Raw genomic sequence first — 6,000 nt, 5'->3', positions numbered from 1 at the left:
CTCCCTGAGATATACAAATTTAGGACATCTTTGATGTTGGTCCTTGAAGTATTCTTTATTTGGAATTTTCCACAGTTTCCAAATTAGGAATCCTTAGTTTGCTTGCTATACAAGATTCAGATTGCCACACTCTGCAACTGTAATAAAAGAAACCTCTTGTATATAACCATAAATTAGTCTTCAACAGATAAGTCTGAACCTTATCTCTCTGGTGTCTTCAATAGTTGTGATGTTACATATTTATGTAGACTTTTTTCTTCTATACATCATATATTTCTTCTCTTCAGATTTCCACCCAGCTGTTGCAAATATCTAGCTCCCATCATGATATTTTACAGTACTTATGTGCTTCTTAATTCTTCAACTAATCACCAGACAACATTGCCACACTTCCTAGACTTGTTAAGATAATAGTGAACTTTGATACAGATGCTTAGTTCACATTAGTCCATGAATTCTTCATACAAATACTCAGCTCCCGACAGAGTATATGAATCCTGCATTCAGGCTGCACATCTAACAAGTATTGAGTCTCCCATCAAATTACCTATCAAATAGTCAATTAGAATTGACTACTCACACTAGATCATTCTGACTGATTACCTCTTCACACTTATATACTTTCCTCTTGGAAATAAGATACTTATTCATAACACTTGGAGGGAACAAAAGAAGCATAATGACCAGCAACTTTACATCCAAACATATCAAGGATTTAGTATATGCCACATCTCAATGAACTTTTCTTCAGACTTTCATTCTGATTTTGAGATGACGGATGCCACAGTCTGTACCTATAGAGGAGATTCCCTCATTTATGTTTCTGGAATAGACTCAATTTTGGCATAACATTTAAAAGGTCAGATTCTTTTGAGCAATCTGATTTCCTTAATTCTCATTGACACTACCCTTTCTAGATAATAGTTATGAGGCAGTCAACATTCAAAACCATATTTCACTGTGGATGAGTCATAGCATTCAGCTCCAACAACTGTTCTATGGTTATGAATTAAAACTCCACATATCTGGTTCCTTGATTAGAGTAAAATACCAGAGATAAGCTCATCTTGATTTCTCATAAAGGGACTGAAGTGTATACCTTTATGAGTCTTCTTTTGTGCATTGAGCCTTACTTCTATACTCCCACAAGCTGATATCTGGGGCAGAAGTACATGTTGTTCATGTCCTGATCAACTGATAACCAGGTGTCTCCTCTTCCAGATCAGGAGTAGGTTCCAAACATATGTACTCACACTACATTAGTTTGGCACCAGAATATATGTTCTTCAACTGGTAGCTGCATACCAGTTCTAATGTCCGAACATCCAGTAGGACATCTGTTCCATCTTCTAGGAACACTTCAGCCTTGAACATCTTCAAGGTAAACACTTTGTAGATAAATATTAGAACCATTGATCAGTTGATGCCCATCAACTCTAATAATCCATGCCTTTATGAGTGGACTTGAGAGGGACTCAAGTATCTTTGACACTTTTAAAATAGTTAAGAAATCTGCCATATATTCTGTTGAATAACCCTAGAATTCTTCCTTCATTATAGGGGTTGTATCAGCGGCTATGCAGCGGAAAATAGCCATTCTTCAACAGAACTTACACAATGGTTACTCCATAATCCACTTGTAAGCATGACACATAGGGATTGAAAATAAATCAACCCTACAATCTGCTTGCTTCTCTATTAAGTAACATCCTAGACCCAACCAAAATCCTGACCACCTAGTATCACATAAACACAAGAATTACCTTATCAATGTCTTCACTCCCGCATGAATTTGTTGATAGCTTCCATCTATGTGTTGAGGCTAAACAATTCAATCCTGACTCTTCACTCCCGCATGAAATTTCTGAATTTATCTTTCTTGTTAAAGCATCTTCTTTCTTCTGACAGGTTGGTCTAGTTTTCCATAAATAGGTCCATCCTCCATTTCAAGGGACCATATACAATATGAACACTCCTTGTTCAAACAATCTTCTACCTTGTACACAACCAGAAAGTATCCCCCATGGATCTTATCCAGAAACAGACAGGATGCCTGCTCTGATACCAATTGAAATTCTGGTATGACAGAACTCAGATGTCATGTATGATGTCGTGACATCTAGCCTGTTAGAATAACTGCACTGATAAAATAGGATTATCTTCAACTTTGGTTCAACACTTGAATGCTAAAAGATCCTAAACTTTCTGGAATAATTTATAATGATAGCGCAGAGATTACAATCAAGTATTGATCTAGTTTGATTTCCCGAAATCCCATGCTTTGAAAGAATTTCCTAATGACATAACCGACGTTATAACCTCTTATATCAGATCAATAAACTAGTGCAGAAATTAGATAACACAAGGAATTGTTAACCTAGTTTGGTTCAGCCAACCTACTTTGGGGGCTACCAAGCCAGCGATAAATCTACTATGATAGTATCAATTCAAAGCTAAACTCCCTCGTTTACAACTTCTCACTTAGTCACTACCCAAGTTAGATTTCTATCTAAGACTCACCTAGATATGAGGCCCCTTCAATCCCCTTCCATCACAAACAGTGATAACATCAACTAATAAACTGAAGACACACTTCAAGATAGACACCTTGATCTTGCTTAACAGCTTTGACCAAGAAACAAATCTCTCCACTCTTACCTAAAGGATTCGAGTGAGAACAATACTTCTCTCACCTACAGGTTTTGAGAAGAACACTGCAGCCATCCCACAACTAGAGTGGTCTACCTTAATAAACCCTAATGTTTACATCTTTTCAATACTCAGTTTGCTTAAAAAAAACTAGGTTACAAAGCTTCCTATTTATAACCTATTCCCAACTGGACTTGGGCTTACAATCACAACTATATTTGATGTTACAAATCTGCAGAAAACTTTTGCTAAAAGAAAGGTCTTTAATCATAAGTTTCTTAAATTGTTTCCATAATTAGAAACAAATTATTCTTCAATATTCTGACTTGGTTCTCTTGACCTTTAAATCTGCGCCACATAGGATTGCATAATATTCCATTAGAATATTCTGCATTTGTTTGATTACATCTAGAATTTTTATATATCAGCTTAGCAGACGCGATATCACATAAGACATGATGTCACAGTGCATGTCTTAACATTCCATAGAACATCTTGTTGTTGTACCTGTTTTGTTCATATTTATATTTGCAAGTTCTATAAATCCTATTACATATTGCTGCTACTATGTTTTAGCCAAACATAAATGTCAATCACATAAATCATGGCATTAACAATTTCTTTTTCCCATACTTTCTTACTTTCTTTTTAATTTTTTTCCCTATTTATTTATCATCACTAAAAATACTAATAATCTATTTTTTAATTTTAATAAAATTAAAAATTTATTTATCTCTCGGGTCACTATCAACAATATCTATTTTATTTTAATCACTCATTGTCTTAATTTGAGAGAATAAATATTTATTTTTAAATATCAATTTTTTTTCTTTCTCCATCTCATGATTTTTTTTTTATGATTATTTAATACAATTAAATTTATATAATTATTATTTATTTTACAATTAAGTAAATCTTTTTAAACTTTGCATTTGTATATAAATACATTTTATATCGTATCAAATAATTTTGTATCTCACAAATCATTATCAGCACGATATTTATTTTAATTAATGATTATCTTTATTTGAGAGACAATTTTTATTTTAAGTGTTAAAATTTATTTTTTTCTCAAACTCACGAGTCATTTTTTATATGATTATTTAATACAATTAAATTTATATGATCATTGTTCATTTATAATTAAGTCATTCATTTTAAATTTACATGTATCTAAATATATTTTATACACCGGACATATATATTACGAGTAAGAATAAAAAATAGAAAAAAAATCTCAAATTAATTGCCTTAGCATTTTCTAAATCAAATAATCAACTTCGGTTCAGAGTTTAACTCAGAAAAGTATTTGAAACGAGAATAAAAAATTGGGCTAAATATATCATACCCTCTACCAATGTAACGAGTTTTGATTTTGACCCCTTTAAAAATAATTGTGACCCCCTTAATAAATCAAGATTTTCTCACCATATCCCCTAGATCACTATTCAACAAAGAATCTTCTTATGTGGCAGCCATGTAACTTTTTTAAATTTATTTAACTGTGACGTGTCTTTGTTATTATTATTTTTGAATTATTTAAATGTCACAATGGCATGTTATTTATTTCTGTGTTAAGTTTGGAAAAGTTTGGAAAAATTAAGTGTTACATTGTTCTAAAATTTTGAAGACAATGGGGTATAAACTCATGTCCTCTCTATTAAATGCAAGGGGTGCTACAACCGGGTCAAACAGCTTGTGTTATTTTGTGTTGTTTCGTTTTGAACTGCAGTGTTATTATATGAAAACATGAAAAAATCTTTAAAATGGTTCTACCGTGCTCAAACCTATTTAAATTGATGCAATATTAGCTGTGTTTTTTTTCAAAGTTTCTGCCAATAGAAATGAAAATAGTAGTTGGACATAAAGTCAATTATTTAAATTGAGGCAATTATTTGTTTCAGGCCAACATCGAAGCACTAATTAAATTTCATGGAGCAATCAACACAAATAATATGAAGAAAAAAAGCAGGAAAAAGAATTATTTATTGCAAAATGGTAGCAACTGTTGGAAACCTGGGAAAAGAATATGCATGTTATTTGAAAGACCAAACCACTAGAAAGCTTAATAATCATCATACCAAAAGTTTTACATTAGAATCATAATCAACTACACCTAATACCATCATAATGAAACTGCATCAATTTCTTCTATAAATTTTATTTTCTAGTTGTTTGTATTAAGGATGACTATAAAATAATAAATACCACTTCTTCTTCTTAAACACATGTTGGCTTCTTCATTTTCATCTACATATCATTCTTTAGAGTCATCCGAGGTGGCTAACATGGATTTATTTTTTAAAGAAAACTTTCTCCAAGTGTTTTTGTTTAGAGGATATTTTGTTTTGTAATATATCATGTGATTTGACTATTCATCTCAACTTCAACCTTATGAGTTTCTCTTTTGTTTGGAAATAATTTTTTAACTTAATATCATTTTTTCATTGTTTTTTAGATTACAGGAAGTTCGTATTCAACATCTTCTTATTGGACTTCTTTGTTTTGTAATAACATAACTTCTCGAAAATCCGAGGTCGAGTCATCACAATTGTAAGATTTCACTTTGGTGGTTTGAGACAACTCACTCAAGTATTGCACCTCAAATTTCTTAGTCATAAAGGAATATACAACCTATATTTTATCAATATTATCAAGCTTACAAACATGTATTCTCTTAGTCTCATCAGTATTGCAAATTGATTACAAACGCTCACACTCACGTACAGGGCCAGTCCTTTGAATTTGGGTGCCTTGGACGAATCAAAAGAGTGGTGCCCCTATAATTTTTTTAAACAATAAATACATAAGGATAAACAAAAATTGAATAAAAAACACATTTTCAGTTCACATTATGCAAAAATAATACAAATATGGATCTTTGAATCAATGTTTATACTACATCAAAATATAAACCACTATAAAGAAAGTTATTCTTCTTCTTCTTTTTCTTTTTTTTTCTTCTTCTTCTTGATCTGGTCTTTTTTTTCTATAAAAAAATTGACCAAACCTTTAAAATTATTTAAATATCATCCTTTTAGCATTTTTTGTTGCAAAATCATTAATTATTTGGTCATAATCAAGGTTCTTCAAAAAAATTATTTTCAATTGAAATCAACGTAAGACTATCTAATCTGTCTTGTGACATAATAGATCTCAAATAAGATTTTAATAATTTTAATTTAGAAAAATTTCTTTCAGCAGATGCAACAATGATAGGAATAGTCAATATTATTCTCTAAGTTATGCATGCATTAGGAAAACAATTAAAAGTCTTTAAAGAACTCAATACCATATAACTTGATTTTGTTTCAATGGATAAAACATCTCTAATAACTTTCAATTCTTCAA

The sequence above is a fragment of the Vicia villosa genome, linkage group LG1, assembly GCF_029867415.1.
Source record: "Vicia villosa cultivar HV-30 ecotype Madison, WI linkage group LG1, Vvil1.0, whole genome shotgun sequence".
NCBI lineage: Eukaryota > Viridiplantae > Streptophyta > Magnoliopsida > Fabales > Fabaceae > Vicia > Vicia villosa.
This window is presented reverse-complemented; position numbering follows the sequence as displayed.